Below are 18,443 nucleotides of genomic sequence, written 5' to 3'. Positions count from 1 at the left end.
CGTTGAGTAGAGGAGAAGAGATTGCGATGTGGCCATACCTCCTGGGGCGGAGGGGGGAGTGATTCCTTGCTTCCTATCTCTCTCTCTCTCTCTCAAAGAATAAAAAATAAATAAACCTGTCCCAAGAGAAACTATCTTCTCTGACCCTAAACTACTGTTCTGTTTTGTATTGTTTGGTTTGTTTTGTTTTCCTCAGAGGCTGACTGAGCTGGGGAAAGTAAAGCACCCAACCCGAGCCTGCTCAAGCCTACCACATAGGAAGAGAAAAATGTCCAACTCCTGGCAAGTCTAGCTATCCTTTCCACCTGGGGTGGAATGTCAGGGGAGGAGACTAAGAAGCACATGTGAAATTCACACTCCAGCTGCCTATAACACGGAGAGCCAACTACGTGACTGCAGATCACTTTCCTCTGCACGCCTTGCCAGCATATTACCAAAGACCTGTGCAGCCCGGTTCCTGTTACACAATGCATTATGGGCTGCTACCAAGAAAAAAACTACACAACATAATAAAAGCAATACTTGGTTGGAAGAGCCAGCAAGCGTAAGAACCATGTTTAAATATGAAGGAGATATTGGAACGATCACATCAGGAACTTAAAACAATGATGGTTATCATGCTAAAGGTTCTAACCAACAGAGCAGATATGTTAGAAGAGGTGAGGAAAAAAAAAAAAAAACTGAGACAGAAGCACTAAAAAAAGAACAAAAAAGAAATGTTAGAGGGGCCAGATGGTCACACAGCAGTAAAATGTGATGTCCTGTGAGTCAATCCTACATGGGAAGATTCTTGGTTCAACTCCAGGCACCTCTCTATTACACAAGGCAGGCATGTGCCTGCCATCCAGAGCTGGCTGAGAAGCAGGGGTGGATTGTGGCATCGGGACCCTATTGGGGGATCTCTCTTTCTCTGTCTCCCTTCTTCATGGAAGAAATGAATCAACTTTTTTAAAAAACAGATTTAAGAAATGTTAGAAATCAAAAACACTTGAAAGAACTGGACACCACTGAGAAAGAATCTATGAGCCTGAGGAAACTCCATAGAAATTTCAAAACTGAAGAGCAAAGAGAAGAAAAGAACAAGGGGGGAGGGAAGAAGAAGACCTTCAGAGTACTGAGGAACTATGTGAGCATTATAAAGGTTGTAACATATGAATAATGAAAAGAAAGAAGAGAAGAGAAAGGAACAGAAGAAATATTTTAAACAATGACTGAAAAAGTCCCCCATTTTAAAGCCAAGCATGAATCCACAGATACAGAAAATTCAGGGAACACCAAGCAGGACAAAGATAAAAAGAAAATAAATAAATGTACCTAGGCACATCTATTCAAACTGATGAAAATAAAAAACAAGAATCTTGAAAGAAGCCAGAGGGAATAAAACTTGCTATTATTAAGTAAGAAAGATAAAACTCACATCTGACTTCTCTCAGAAAGGCATGCAAGGAGAGAGGAGTGATTTAATGGGTTGAGAGGGGAAGAAAATCAACAAACCAGAGCTGTGTACTCTACAAAATCATATTTCAAAAGTGAAAGAGAAACAGATTTTCTCAGATGAACTGAAGTTAAGGGAATTTGTTGCTAGTATACCTGCCCTACGTGTGTGTGTGGTGTGTGTGTGTGTGTGTGTGTTTAACAGCAAAGATACAAGGAATTAGAGGAATTTTGTCATTTTAAGGTATGCACATCACCTATGAAGCAATATAGTGTTATTTAAAAGTAGTTCTGGCTAAATTAGAAATGTATATTGCCTATTTTAGAGCAACCACCAAATTTTTTTTTTCTAGAGGTTTCTGCTATAGTGCATGTGCACTCACTGGAGAGACAGAGAAACAGAAAGCAGGAAATCATCCCCCAAATGGGATGGCCATGCTACAATCCCTTCTTCTCCATTCTCCTTTCAGAATTTTGGACACACACACACACATGCTCCTGGCATCAGTTTCAAGCTTGCAGGACCAGGATTCGAACCATGGTCCACCACGTGGGAGTGCAGTGTCTTAACCACTATGCCACCTGCTGGCCCCCCCAAAATTTTTAAGCATAACTATTCAATGATATTCGAAGAAGGGAAGAAAAAAATGATATCATAAAATGCTCAATTAAAAGGACATATAGCAAAAAATGAGTGGAAGACAAAAGTAGAATAAAAGACAAGAGTAATGACTAGAAAACAGTGATAAATACAATAGACATTAATTCAACTGTATGAAATTACTTCAAATATCAATGTTCTAAAACACAACCGAATAAAAGAAATAGAGTGGTTCAAAAAACTATCCACTGTCTAGAAGAAACACATTTTAAGTATAAACACACATGTAGCCTGAAAGTAAACAGGTGGAGAAAGGTGTCTTTTGTTAACACTAATTAAAGAAAAGGACAAGAGTGCAAGTAGAAGGAGTTCTAGAGTAGCCACAGTTGGTGACAATCCAGTGCATATTTCAAAATAGCTGGAAGATAGGTAAGAGAGGTCATTGCTCACATGACAAAGTAAGAATGAATGTGTAAGACGGTGGGTTAGGGTTAGTGCCATTGTACATTGTATTCATGTACTGGAAGGCCACACTGTACACCATAAAGATGTATCACTATCGTAAGCAATTTTAAAACTCAGAGAATAACTCTAAAACCAAAAAAATAAATACAGAAAGGATGAAGGAAGGAGAGTCAGCAAGCAAGAACAGCTGTATTAATTACACATAAAACAAACTTCCAAGCAAAGGAAGTTATCTGGCAGATCACGTGGAGGAACAGCAGTAACACAATGGAACGCCAATGAGAAGGGTGTGGGATTCATGTCCCAGAACCTCGCTGAGCACATGGTGTGAGCATGCGTGCCCTTGGTCTGGCCAGCTGAGACTGGGAGTGGATTACAGAGTAAGAATCCACTTGAGAGTATCTCTCTCTCTCTCTCTCTCTCACACACACACACACACACACACACACACACACACACACAGAGAGAGAGAGAGAGAAGAGATTTAAAAAGTAAGTTTTAAACGTAGCTCAAAGAGGGCCAGCCCTATAGCCAGTGGTTAAGTGCTGTGTTGGAAACAAGATTGCAAGACTGCACATGGCCAACTGTGATTAGAATCCTGGCCCCACGGCTAGAAAAACACATTGGGCATGTGTGCATGTGCACCCAAAATCTCGATGGGAGGAAAAATGGGGGTAATAAACTGTGATGTGACTAATCCACCATGAAGTGCTTTCATTCTTTCTTTCTGTCTCTCTCTCTCCCGCTAATGCCTTCTCACAGTTTTTAAAAAAATAGTTCCGGGCCAACAGGTGACACATAGGTTAAGGTAACTGGATCCCACATGGCTGATTTCACAGTTGGAGTCCCAGATCAGCAGCTCAAGAACATGGCGGGCATGTATACATGCACTCCCAGAATCCCAAGAGGAGAATGGAAGAGAAGGGGTTGTGGCATGACCATCGACCCAGCAAGTGATTTCTCACTTTCCCTCCCTTTCTCTCTCTCTTTTTTGTCAGTCTCTGGGAAGCGCACATGCCCTATAACAGCAATAACAAAAGTTCTTTTTCCCTTTATCAGGGATAGAGAGGATGGATTAGATTGGATTGCGCTGCTAAAGTAGAATACCACAGCCTGGGAAATCTGTTATGAACAGAAATGTATTGGCTCACAATTCTGGAGGTAAGAAAGTCCAACACCAAGATGCTGGCATATGGCAAGAGCCTTTTCATCATATCATTATATGGTGGAAGGGCTAAGAGAAAGCAAGAAGGAGAAAAGGGAGATGAACTCACTCTCACAATAATGAATGATTCCTATAATAATGGCATCGGTCCAGACATGAGGTCCTCTTAAAGGCCCAATTCCAATAGCATGACAACAGCAATTAAATTTCAACATGAGCTTTGGAGGAGACAGAATTTCAGACAATGGGAAAGGAGCATCGTATTCTAAGAAGACACAACGATCCTCTAAGTGTATGCACCTAACAGGAATGGCAAAACCCATGAGGCAAAAATAGGTGGAACTGCAGCTGGAAATAGATAAATTCACTATTGTTCTTGGAGACTTCCACACCCCTCTTTTAGAAATGGACAGCTCTAATATGCAGACGATCAGCAAAGACATCATGAAACTCAACAGCCCCACCAGCAACTGGATATAATCAGAATCTACAACTACTTTCTTCCGAAACAGCAGAAACACATTCATTTCAAGTTCACAGGAATGTTCACCAATACAGATCACACTGTGAGCCAGAAAACACACCTTACCAAACTTGAAAGAATACAGATCAGATCATGGCTGCTCTCAGATCACAACAGAATTAAACCAAGATATCTGCAAAGTCCCAAAATACTGGGATTAAACACACTTGAACATGGAAGAGGAGGACTAGGTAATTTGAGAGCAAGATCATCAAGTCCTGCCCAGAATGCTGGATCATAGCTAACTTTGTCATTCCAAGGGAGTACTGGGGGGAGGAGAAAGAAGAAAAGCAGAAACTCCTTCAGAAATATGAGAAGGCAATGAGCAACAATGCATGTAGGCATTTTGATGAAGTCCATGGGAGCTGCCCATCAGGAAGAGCTGTTTTTATAAGCATGTGTACCCTAATGGCTGCAGAAAGTGGGACAAGCAGATACCAGGGTCAATGAAGGAACCGCCTCTGGGAGTTCACTGAGGAAAGAGAGAACAGCAACTCCTTCAGGAGCCAGGAGGAAGAGGTGGTCACCTGTGAGTTGAGCGAGAGGTTGCTTATGATCTTGGCAGGTGGGGACCACGAACTGACAGATTCTGGATGAGTGGGACTTGTTTCACCATGAACTGGAAGACATTTATGACTTAAATCTGTGCAGCTTTGCAGTGTGGGCTGTCTGTGGAGCCTCAGATGTAAGCTGTCCCCTGAGCTGGGGCAGGAGTGTGTGTTTGTCTTCTAGGCAGGCCTACCGACTCCAGGTGCTGTTGTGATTTCCACTTAGGGCCTGTCTTCATAACCCCTCACCTTCCCTAAGGAGTATTATTTTCTTTGTTGATAAAGTTACACAATCAATCTTAATAATTATGTTTTTTTTAATTTTTTTTTAAATGGACTTAACAATCAGATAGGATAGGTTTGCTACATCATCTGCTTTCAGTCAGATTGTGTTCCTGGACTCTCATCATGCCACAGGTTCCAAAGTTACTCCCAGGGACTGAGGATGCACTCACAAGAGGAGGCCTGCTGATACCAGTCAACTAAGCTTTTTAACAAAGGTGTGGTGGTCAGTTGTTTTCTGAAAGAGATAAGGACTTCTTTACAATCTGCCAAATGACTGTCTCCCATACTTACTTTTCAATTACTTGTTAATTGAGTTCAGGGTTCTCCAGCAAGCAGTGAGATGAGATTAGATTTATGAAAGGGTTACTGGTAAATAACATTTGAGAAAGGAAAAGAAGAAGACGTATCCCTATCAGACCTGTGTGAGACTTTGCAAAGTGTTGAACAGTCCAATGGGAAGCTCTGGAGTGGACCATGCTAAGTGTGCATGGCTAGCCCCTTGTACAACGGTTTTGTTCAGTCATCGTCAAGAAGAAAATTGAGGTAGATGCTAAATGAACTCACAACTAGAGACTAAGTGCTAACCACCTCCTTGCTACCAGAAAAAATTATTTCTGAAAATGGAAGGACATTTGGAGGAGGGATACAGAGACAGAGAGAGCACTGACGGGGCAAGGAGGTAGTGGTGTTATCTGCTGAAGATATTTTGATCAACTAGATTGGGGAGAAATTTACCATATTCAAATGTTCACTTTCTAAGTGAAATAATGTGATTGAATGTATAAAAATATAAATAAATAAGAATTTTTAAAAATAAGAATAAATGAGGTTGCATTAAGCTGAAAAAAAGGGGATGTAAGTTGTTCTTTTTCATCTGCTACAACCACTATGAAGTAAATAGACCTAATGAACATTTGTAGAATAAGCAACTGAGAGTACATAAAATATTTACTAAGATAGTCAATATGTTGGCTGAGGCATACAAAGTCTGAAAACTCAGAAGAATTGAGAACACATAGAATAATATTCCTTACCAAAAATGGACATTTTGAAGTAACAGTGATAAAAAACTATAAAATTTCTCCAAATATACTTAGAAATTTGAAATGTATTTCTAAATCATCTATGAATCAAAGTATAAATACCAAACTCAACTTGGACCAATGGAACAGAATAGAGTCCCCAGAAATAAATGCTCAAACATACAGCCAACTGATTTTTCACAAGGGGTACCAGTCAATCCCGTGGGAAAAGGAAAACCTCTTCAGCAAATGGTGCTGGGAACACTGGATCTCCACTTGCAGAAAGATGAATCAACTTGGAAAATATTTTCAACCTAATGAAAATGAAAGCAAAATAGAAAAAAAAAAAAAACAGGGTAAGACCTGGGGAGTTTTGTTTGTTTGTTTCTTTGTTTGTTTGTTTTTGCTTTAAATGCCGACATTAGAAAACAAAAATCTAAGACTAAAGATCTAAGCTTTTACCTTAAGGAGATAAAAATAGGAAGAACAATTTAAACCCAAATGAAAAAGTATGAAAATAATAAAGAGACCGGAAATCAATAAGACATTAGGTAGACAACAAAAGAAAGCCAATAAGGCCAAAAACCAATTTCTTGAAAACATCATTAAAATTATAAACTCCTGGACTGAGGAAGAAAAATGAAAGTGGTGATACAAATAACCAATGTCAGAAATAAATTTTTAAAAGGATTATCGCTGTAGATTATATAAACATTAAAGGTATAATTAGAGAATATTATTAACAATATTTCATGCCAATAAATTGACTAAACTATTGGATTGCTGGAAAAGTCATTATGCATTTTTTTCTATGTAAAATGTGTCATGACTTTTCGGATAACCCCAATAGAACAATGGAAAAATTGTATGAAATACACAAGTTATTAAAACTGAACAAAGGAAAAATATGTCATCTGAATAGTCCTACATATATTAAAGTAACTGAAGTTGTCATTTAAAACATATGACAAATATCAGAGAAGATAGCTCCACTGGTGAATTTATCAACTACTTGAGGAAAAATAAGACCATTCCTACACAAATTCTGTCATTAAAAAGTAAGTATAACTTTCCAACTCCTTTCCTGAGGCTAGTATTGTTCTGACATGGAAACAGACAATAACATTATAAAACACGAACTATAAACAATATTTCTTATTAGATACAGACACAAAATACTTGGAAAATATTTTAAATTGAATCCAAAAATATTGAAAGAAAATAAGACACATTGGCCTAGTGGTGTTTATCTCAGCAATGAAAGGCAAATTTCAGTTTGAAAGGGAATCAGTGTAATAATCTAATACAAAGATTTAGGAAGGCAAGGCATATGATGGTTTCAATAGATGGAAAAGAAGCATAGAATAAAATCCAAAATATTTTATTACCTAAGCTCTCAACAAAATGAAAGAGAAGGAAACATTTTAAACCTGATAATAAGTATCTAGGCTAAATCTATGGCTAATGTCATACTTATTAATAAAAAATAATTGATTAACTACCCTTACTGTTTGAGAACAGAAACCAAATAAGACTGTCTGCTTTTCCTACTTATGTTCATCATTTGGGCAGAGCTGAAGAAATGGAGCACTGACCACAAGGAGGCGTGAGTAAGAAGGGGGGGGTCTTGTTGTTTATTTGTTAATTTTTAAGAGTGGAGAATGTCACCATGTCCCTATGCTGACGGGAGGGATTCAGTAGACAAGGAAAGACAATCATGCAAGACCAAAAACGCATTTCAGTATCGACAGTGTAGGACAGGAGGAATAATAAATCCAGTGTCCAAGCCAAGTGGTTGGGCTTGAATTAAAAACAGCACCTCTTCATCTGGAAGGCAGAGCATGTGCACAGAGGTATAGGTATTTTGGTCAGTTTGTTCTTGGAAGCTGAGAATCTTTTCTTCTGTTTATTTCTATTCAAACCAAAATAATAGCAATTTCATTAGGAAAAGGTCTTAGACATTTAGGAGGTAACAGAAAGCAAGAACTAGGAACCACAGACAGGAAAACAAGGTGGGGCTTACAGTAGAATTGCTGAGCAGCAATAGGGCCATATTTGGAAATTATGATCATCAATTGTGGAGACCAGTCAGTATGATAATGTGCTTTTGTGTAATCACATGCAGTTGCTTAGGTGTAGGCTCTGAGTAAATGGAGTGTTGGAGTTCAACAAAGAGGGGTTTATGGCAAGTTCAATGAAGCGAGACAGGATGTAGGGAGTAGAAGGTAAATAAAAGAGCATAGTTATGACCAGAAAATGCACTGGTAATGAATGAGATTTGAGAAGGGTGGTAGGGTTAATCATTGGATGGTATAGGTGGGATCCTGAAAGTTCTGGACATTAAGTAGGTGAAACAATGAGCTTTAAAAATAGGAGATAGGAGCCAGTAAGTGGCATAGTGTTTAAGGTACCAGACTCCGACATGACCAGCTGTGGTTCAGTTCCCAAACCTGGTGGCTTGAAAATCACTCCACGCACATGTGCACACATGCCCAAAACCCCAAGAGGAAAATGGAGGAGAAGGGATTTCAGCATGGCCATCTACCTTGGGAAGATGATTCTTCTCTTTCCTTCTCACTGTCTCTTTCTCTCTTCGGCAAATACATGCACCCAATGACTAAGACCTAAAAAAAGTAAGAGAGAGAGAGAGAGAAAGAAAAAGAAAAAAATGATAGATAATATTTTTAGAGAAAGAAAAGCTTGAAATAAGTATGTGTGAGGTAAAGTTAGAGGTAATGAAGATGGCAGTGGTATACTAATGAACTTTTTAACAATTGACTCTCTGAAAAAACATAAATATATGTATATGTGCATGCAGATATAAGTTTATCATAAGTTTTACTAAGAGAAAAAAATGTATAATACATAGTTACCAAATCATAACACAATGTACAATAATTTTCATTATAGATTTTTAGGTCTGATTAATTCTTACAGAAGGTTTTTGCTGATGCTTGCCAAAATCTTGTACCTAAAGCCAAACTGTGATGCAACTGACAAACAAATGCAATTCTAACATTTTTTTTGCTTTTGTTTATATTAATGTGCAATGCATAAAAGAAGTAACAAAGACCTATCTTAGAACTCTGTTCATTAGTCAAAGATGTAAACAACTTTACTGCTGAATCTGATAAGGATTTTTGAATATTGGAAGATTATTTATTTTTTAAATGTTATAAATAAATATTTTTTGTATTATTTACAATGTAACGATTTAACCCACTTTTTAAAGTTGCATTATCAACATTTGCTCTATCACTTTTTTTACATCTAGGCAATCAGCAAACAATTCAAGCCCTGGCTCATAAAGCTTGCCAATTCCTGGAATGTAAATATTCTCACTACGGCCAATTTCAAGCTAACAACATGGCCTCACAAAATACAGGGCTTGGGAAGAGATGTTGAAAGCAATGCACACCACTGGTAGCATTTCCACTTTGCAGGCCAAATGGACATCGGTTATTTCAAAAGCATAGACAATGGTAAAATAAGTCATGGTGAGTTTTTATCACTTTTGAATATTACTGTTGGTTTTAATATCATTTAACTACTAAAATTCAAATAATAGCTTTCAGCATCCCATTTGCAAATTTTCTGCAAATTTAACAATCAACCCTTTTAAGCTAGTTGGCACTGCTCCACCGTACACCATCAGCATGGCCAGGAAATGCTTTGGAGCAGATCACTCCGTATTGTAGAGGATCCTAACTAGAGGTAAAATGCTCAAGATACAAGTAACTTGAGAATCCATGTCCTCATAGTTTGGAAATAACTGAGGCAAAGATTCAAAAGCCATACAGGCTCAAAACATACATCTCAAAGGAAGCACAGAGGGGCTGTCTAGCTAAAAGGAAGAATCGTGGGTCAGAGGAGAACCAAGGCACAAGCGTGGACCAGTCTCCTTCCACTTTCGGTTGTGTTTAAGCTATGAGAAGAAAAGAGAGATCCCTTCTAGGACTTCAAGGGACATAGCAGCATCAAGAAAGCAGCTGGTTTCAATTACAGCAAGAATGTATAAAGAGCATTTGGAAAAGAGGCTTAAGACACACAGCAGTTGTCTAATCACCAAACAAGAATTCCAGAGAGCACAGAGAAGAATTTGAGAGATCAGGGCACTGTTGGAGATTTGGTGAAAGCTATAGAAGCATGAAATTCTGGATGATGTGAGATAACAATGAGAAGGGGAATCTTTTCTTTCTTTCTTTCTTTTTTTTTGGAGAGGTTTTCGCTATAGGGCACGTGCACTCGCCAGACAGACAGACAGAGACATAGAGACAGAAAGCGAGAAATCACCCCCCAGGGGGGATGGTCACGCCACAATCCCTTCTCCTCCATTCTCCTCTCAGGATCTTGGGCACGCACGCACACGTGCCCGGCATGAGTTTTAAGCCACCGGGTCCGGGACACGAACTGCAGTCTACTACGTGGGAGTCCAGCGACATAGCCATTACGCTAACTGCTGGTTCCCAAGAAGGGGAATCTTGACCTTCTTTTCAGATTTAATTTAAAGAAGGATGGAAGACAGTTTAGAGTTAGTCTGGGTAATTTCTTAGAAGACATGAAAGATTACTTCTAGTTATAATCTCCTTTCAGGGACTTGTCAGGTCCACATGGTTAGGTCCTGATAGAGGTCAAAGGTTGCTATCTCTCAGGGCCTTTGCACAAACTCTCTTGTTCACAGAAAACCATCTCACAAATCCTTCATACTCATCATCCCGGAAAGGCCATTCTTTGTCACTATATTTAGTCTACTATTATTATCTTCGGAGTAATTATCAAAGATGAAATTAATGGTTTGCATATTAGCCTGCTTTTATCTCTTCCACTAAGAGATAAACTCTAAAATGGCATAAAAATTGTTTCTCTTTGATACATTAAAATGCTGCTAGGAGCCAACATTCAAAAATACTTCTTTTATTAATTAATAAATTAAAACATTAACTGATTATCAGCAGGATTTTGGCTTTATGAATGAATTAAAAAGCCAATACCAACATTATAGAAAGACAAGCATATTATGAAAAAAAAAAAAGAGAGAGCGAGAGAGAGTTCTGTAATGGTCTACTTAAGTTTTTAGGATTTAACATCTAGATTGAGAATAAGCATTTACAAGTTAGAGAACAAATCTAAAATGTAAAGTTACATAACAGGGTCATCAACCTATATATAGTTAAAGCTATAAGAATAGATGAAAAATTAGAATGTTATAATAAAGGAAAAAAGCTAAGGTACTTAGAATAAAGAAAGAAATTCCTGAGGAAATTAAAAGGAAGCAGAGAGGCAAAAGTAGAAACTGCAGCTGAAGGATTAGATTATCTCAAGAGAAAAGAACTCATGGATACAGTCATATGAGTGTATAAAAGTTTTGGAAAATGTCCTTTGAATTTTACAATTTAGTAGTTATTAATGACTTGAGAGGCAGAGAGAGTAGTTTAATGGTGTGGTGGGAACAGAGTCCTGGTTTTAACGTCATGCAATAAACGGATGATAAAATAAAAGAGTAAATAAAACCACTCTTTCAAGATGATTGATTTTGCAGTGAATAAGAAAATCAAGGTAGCAAATGGAAAGATATTCAAGGGCAAAGAAGGTCTTTCTTTTCTTAGTTTGTAAATGCAATAGGTTTGTACATGTTTATCAACTAAAGGAAAGAACCCACTGAATAGAAAAACATTAAAAATATGAATCGAATGAGGGAAAATGAAAGGATTGCTTATCTGACACCCTAAGATATCTAAGAGAGGGCATTTGATATTAGGTAGGAGACAAAGGCATCTACTATTTGTGGGGGACCCTCATTGGTACACAGAAATTGAGAGTAATAGAGACTTAAAGGAATGTATTTCAGTATGAGAGATAACACTAGAATAGACAATCATTCTCGATCCTTGAAAGCACTAAGACCTCATTGAAACTGAAGAAAGTGTACTTGTAATGGCACGAAATGGTAGAAAGTTTCATACTTACATTTTTCCCCTATCATTGTTCACTTCCCTAGGCAAAAAGGAGGACAAAAAAATAAAAGGATTAGCCTTGGTTTAGAGGTCTGTAAGGTAGATGTAGAAGAATAATTCGAGGAAAAAGACTTAAAGATGTGGTTTTCATGAAGATGGGAAGAGGGCTAGAAGTTAAAATTGATAGGATTTTTCAAAAACAAAGAATTAAAGGGAAAACCACAAAACAAGCAGAAGAGGGGGATAGAGGTTAGTTTTGGATGAGTTAATATGGGGAAATCTATTATAATCCACATCAAATTAGATACCTGGATACAGGAGTCTGGCAGGATAGAAGAAACAGGGACTGTAGAAACCAGTTTGGGATTCATCAGCATTAAACAGTATTTAAATAGATGAGAACGAGCTGGTCATCTGGGTAGTAAATGGTAGTAAATCAAGACAGGACAGAAAAGAACAGAGAACTGAAGATTGAACCCTGGCACCTGGAGCATGTTGGAAGCTCAGAGAAGACTCAGAAGGAGTGCGATAGATGCAATTCTAAAAGCGTTCCCAAGATCCCTGCCCTTTGTGTGAATGCCATGAATAGGCACTTCTGGAGACAACTGGATTCACTACCATAATTAGGTTGCATCATATTGCAAAGGTGGAAGGATTTGGTAGAGGTATTGAAGGTCCCAAATGAGTAGACCTAGAGTTAATCCAAAGGGAGATGATCCTGTGCAAACCTGACCTAGTCAAGAGAGCCCTTTAAAGTGAGTCTAGGTCATCTCGAAAGGTAGAGATGCATCTCTGAAGGTAGCTATTCAGGAAGAGAAATATTCTCCTGTTACCTTAAAGAATCACACAGCCATCTTTTGAGAGCTTTTGAGAGTGTCACATAGCAAGGATCTTAAAACAACCCTAGGAGTGGGAGCAACCCCAAGCCGAGAACCAGAAAAAGAAAAAGACAACGGCAACAAACTTGAAAATGAATTCTTCTATTCAGGAAGAGAAATATTCTCCTGTTACCTTAAAGAATCACACAGCCATCTTTTGAGAGCTTTTGAGAGTGTCACATAGCAAGGATCTTAAAACAACCCTAGGAGTGGGAGCAACCTAAGCCGAGAGCCAGAAAAAGAAAAGGTCAACAGCAACAAGCTTGAAAGTGAATTCTTCCCCAGTCAAGTCTTCAGGTGAAAATGTATCCCAGTCGACCCTTTGATTTCTGCCTTTTGACACCCTCAACTAGATTTCCAGTCCACAGAAATTGTAAGATAATGAACAGGTGTTGTTTTAAGTCACAAAATTTGTGGTAACTTGTTACACCGCAATGAAAAAAACTTATACAGGGAGTAATCAGGGGAAATAATAAGTGAAGGCTGCTCTGGAAGCCAAATAATTAAAGACCCGAGAATAAAATCAAATGCTGTTTACAAATGCAGTGCAATGATACCTAGATATTGATCATTGGATTTGCCATAGGGAAAAGTGATGGAATAATTCAAGAAGAAATTCAAAGAAGCATTACAGAGCTGAAGCTCAGGGAGACAGAAGTACGATGGTTTTCCAAAGTTACAAATGAGTAAAACTAGGCCAGAAGATGGCGTAGTGGTTAAGGTGCTATACTTCTACATGGGCAACCATGATCCAAAGTCTCAGATCCAGAGGCTTGAAAAATCCCACCGATGCATGCCCACATACTCCTAAAATCCTAAGAGGAGACTGGAGAAGGGATTGCAGCATAACCATCCCACATTTCTCACTTTCCCACTCACTGTCTCTCTCTCTGGCTCTCTCTGGTGAGTGCACGCACCCTGTGGCAAAAACCTTTTAAAAATTTCAAGAAAAAAATTTTAATTTAAAAAAATAAAATAATTTTTTCATATTATAGACTGAACAGCACGGTATGTATATATGTATACATATCTTTTTATTCTTCTAGAGGGTGGTATTTCAGACCAAATGTCAATTTGATACTTTGGGGGGGGCACCAGCTTGTTTTGCAAAGGATTACGTCAGTTTTTATACCATCTAAATGATGAATAATAAAAGGTATCCTATTGATCTTGCAACATTTCAAAAATAACAAAGTTGGAAGGCATCTGACCAATCAAACTTCCACAAAAATAACATGTTAAGATTATTTTTTGAAAGTATTGCAGAGTGTGCATGTGTATGCCAGAGTGAGAGAGAAAATTCCCTAATGGAGCGTGGCCACACTTTAACCCTTCTTCCTCTATTTTCCTCTGTGTCATACACATGTGCATGGCATGTTTTTCAAGCTACTGTGGTAGGGACTAGAACTACAGTTAGCCATGTGGGATCTGGCTTCCTTAAACACTGTCTGGTCCAACATTTTAAGTATAGTTAATATTCTGTGTGTTTTACAAATCCTCCCCCCAACACATACACACACACTTGTAAATTTTGCTGCCTTTTTCAACTCTAATTATTCTGTAGGTAGCACAGAAAAATCATTTGCAGAGAAAGTGAAAAAAGAAAAAAAAATCTTCAAAATAAGGAGTAATGTATTATCTTGATATATTATGTTCAATGGGCAGAACATTTAGCAAGTTTCACACCCATGCAGACAAACCCAAGCGTAAAGTAAAACAGATTTACTACAAAGACAAACAATAAAGGGCATTAATATAGTTAAAGGGATGTGTTGATCTCTGGTTACTAACTGAACTGCTGCTAATGTGTTTTTTGCTAACATAAGAATAGCTATTGTCAAGCTTACAGAGTAATGAGGAGTAAGGCCAACAACTCTTACCATTCCTTGGTTGCTCTCATTTGAAAATTGGTAAAAGTGTGGAGCTCTTGATTTGATCCTCCACTAACCATCCCTTCCATGGTATTTCAGAATGTCATTACTATCCCAGGAAAAGAGAGCATGAGCCAGTTCAATGCTCTGCACACCCATTTGTGTGACACCAGTGGTAACAATTTCTGATAATGTCCTAAAGTCATTGGTGTTTTTGACATTGTTGAAATCGTTTTTTTTTACTTTCAAAAAGGCCATAACAATGAGTTTTGGAATGGATATGCGTGAATGTGAATCTACACTGGAGGAACAAACACAGTGAAACCACAGGAGTCTGGTGTTTAATCTAAAAAGAGAAGCAAATGCTATCACAATGCCGGGAACTGTTTCTCACATCAAATTGTGTTCCCCTGAAAATAATGAAAGTCATTTTGGCTTATCTATTCCTGTGAATCAGTAACACACATGCTTTATCTTCTCATCATAAAAGATGTAAGCAGCACTTTTATATGAGTTTCCAAACGACTGAGAAAACACACCAGGTGAGAAGTATTTATGTTAAAGAAAATAGCCCATTCTCTTAGTCAGCAATCCACTGTTGCGAGAGAAAGTTCTTGCTAGTAGCACAATAAATACATTTCAATAGAAGTTATATAAAATAAACTCTCATTTCTTTTTTAAATTACTATCATCTCACCTATGAAAAATGCAATATACTTTCTGTGCTGCTGTTAGCTGGTACAGAGAAAAGGCAGTGGAATGTGTCAACTTGCCATCATGGTAGATATGAAAAATATTTTTTGTCCTATTTATCGCTTGGGAACCAGCAGTTAGCGTAATGGCTATGTTACTGGACTCCCACGTAGTCAACTGCAGTTCGTGTCCCGGACCCAGTGGCTTAAAACTCACGCCAGGCGCGTGTGCGTGCGTGCCCAAGATCCCGAGAGGAGAATGGAGGAGAAGGGATTGTGGCATGACCATCCCCCCTGGGGGGTCATTTCTCGCTTTCTGTCTCTATGTCTCTCTCTGTCTGTCTGGCGAGCGCACACACCCTATAGTGAAAACCTCTAAAAAAAAAAAAAAAAAAAAAAAACTTAAGACTTGTACCCCAAGTTTTCCCCACTCATATATAAGATGACCTAAGAATAGCATGTGATCCCAGATAGTCAGGAGGCTGAGGCAATAAGACCATGAGTTCTAGGCTGGCAATGGCAGCTCTGTTTCTTGAAATTAAAAAAAAAAAGTATTTGGTGTTTTATATAGAAGATTACATCAGTAATATGTAAGAAGTTTAGAGAAAAAATACTCTTTGCCACTTAAGAATAGTTATAGGGCCCAGTGAGTGGTATGGTGGTTAAGACACTGGACTCCCACATGGATGACCATAGTTCAAGTCCCAGACCTGGCAGCCTGAAAATCACACTTGAAGTGTGTGTGTCAGTGTCCAAAATCCCAGGAGGAGAATGGAGGAGAAGGAATTGCCGAATGGTTAGCTCTATGGAAGGTGATTTGTCACTTTCTCTCTCTGTCTCTGTCTTTCTCTGGCAAGCACATGTGGCCTATTGCAAAACCTAAAAAAAAAAAACAAAAAAAAAAACATAGATTTATAAGCACCTGATTGGTCAACGGTCTACTAGAGTTGGAGATCAAGATGATAAGATGATAGAGATAGTGACAAAGACAGTCAAACTATAAAACTACTTATGGAAAACACTGGGGAAACTCTGGAAGAAATTGGGGTGAGCAAACACTTTTTAAATAAGACACCCAAAGCACAAGTAATAATCCCCAAAATACACAAGTGGGATTACATCAGGCTAAGAAGTTTCTGCACAGCAAAAGACATAGTAATTAGTGTGAATTGACAACCCTTAGAATGGAAAATATTTTTGTAAACTATGCCTCAGATAAGGGACTGATAACCAGAATACACAGGAAACTCCAGCAGCTTACCCAGGGGGAAAAAAAAAAAAAAAACTCTCTAAAGAAGATATACAAATAGCCAAAGGGTATGAAAAAACGCTCAACATCCCTTATCCTAAGGGAGATGCAGATTAAAACCTAACTCCTGTCAGAATGTTGAAGATTAAGAATTCAAAAAATAATAAGTGTTGGCAGGGTTGTGGTGAAAGGGGAACTCTCCTACACTGTTGGTAAGAATGTAAGTTGGTCCAGCCACTGTGGAAAACAATATGGAGGTTTCTCAAAGACCTACAAATAGAACTACCATATGATTCAGCAATTCCACTCCTGGGTATCTACCCAAAGGTTGGAGTAATGCTCAGTTAGAAAAGTGCATGCACATCTATGTTTATTGCAGCATTATTCACAATTGCTAAGCCATGGAACCAACCCAAATATCCATGAACAGATGAATAGATTGGAAAAGTGTGGCATATAAACTCTATGGAATATTATTCAGCTCTAAAAACATCAAAACCCTGGCATTTGATAGAAAGTGGATGAATAGGAAGACTTATTGCTGAGTGAAGCAAGTCAGACTATGAGAGAGACATTGTATGTCCCCACTTAATATATACCAATCGTCCACACTCTGTGGTAGAGACTGAAAGATTGGAGGTCATAAAAGCATTGAAAATAGTTATGGACATTGGAGATAGCATGGGAGGAGGGTGGAGAGGAGAAGAGTGTAGAGAAGGAAATTAGGTAGAAAAAATAGAGAGGTATGACATTGGTGGGCACAGAAATGGTTTATTTCCTGCCAATGACAACATGTATAGTATTCTCAACTGGACTAGTCTAAGGTGTATTTCATGTTGGATTCTACAAGCTAAATGATGTATAGCAATTGAATATATAAAAGAAAAATAGTATTTTTGTAAAAGCTAAACAAAGAGGGATAGAGATTGGGGAAGTAGAAAGAGGAAGGAGGTAAAGGAGACAGAACAAGAAAGAAAGAGTTTAAGGATTTGACTCACATCCTTGCAGAATTGGCAAGTCCTCAATCTATAGATCAGGTTGGAAGATTGGACTCTTTTCATCAGGAATTGACACTGAAATCCATACCCAGGGTTCTTCCCCAAAGGAACCAGTTTTGCTATTCAGAAATAGCAAAAATCTCATCTCTTGGATGAGACCCACCAGATTAGCAAGAACCACCTCCTTTTCTAAATGTCAGATGATTATAGATATTAACCACCTCTACAGAAATGCCTTCACAGCAACACAATTTAGTCAAGTAACTGGACACTGTAACTTAGCCAGGTCGATGGTAAAACTGACCATCTGGAAAGGCACTGTGCTAGCATATAGAAGTTCAGAGTGAGGGACCAGCAGATGGCATAAGGTTTACATCGCCAGACTCCCTGGTAGTGGACACAGTTCGAGTCCCAGACCCAGCAGCTTCAAACTCATGCCAGGCACATGTGCATACATGCCCCACATCCTGAGAATGGAGGAGAAGGGATTGTAGTGAAGCCATTGCTCCCCATGGGGAGCAATTTCTTGCTTTCTGTCTCTCTGTCTCTCCGGTGAGCACATGTGCCCTATAGCAAAAATCTCAGGAAACAAAAAGAAGTAGTTTAAAGTAAGCCCTCAAGATGCTTGAAATCTAATAAAAGAATCATGTTTAGAACAGGAAAGATGAAAATGTGTTGTAAAAAAATTAGGTCAGCAAGTAGTGTGGAGTTTAAGGTGCTGCATCTCACATTGCCAATTGTACAGTTCGAATCCCAGA

The 18,443-nt window shown here is 38.4% G+C and overlaps 1 long non-coding RNA gene across 1 annotated transcript in view; it reads right to left on the bottom strand.

Moving 5' to 3' along the window:
- Positions 1-6,322: 6,322 nt before the first annotated feature.
- LOC102486463 (uncharacterized) overlaps positions 6,323-18,443 on the bottom strand; it is a 35,033-nt gene continuing 22,912 nt past the window's right edge. The window contains exon 3 of the long non-coding RNA XR_337268.1: positions 6,323-6,357. This is a non-coding gene — a long non-coding RNA (uncharacterized LOC102486463). The remainder of the gene's footprint in view (positions 6,358-18,443) is intronic.

The sequence above is a fragment of the Tupaia chinensis genome, unplaced genomic scaffold (genome assembly GCF_000334495.1).
Source record: "Tupaia chinensis unplaced genomic scaffold, TupChi_1.0 Scaffold145057_1, whole genome shotgun sequence".
Lineage (NCBI taxonomy): Eukaryota > Metazoa > Chordata > Mammalia > Scandentia > Tupaiidae > Tupaia > Tupaia belangeri.
Note: the sequence above shows the minus strand (reverse complement) of the source record. Positions and strands in the feature narration are given on the sequence as shown.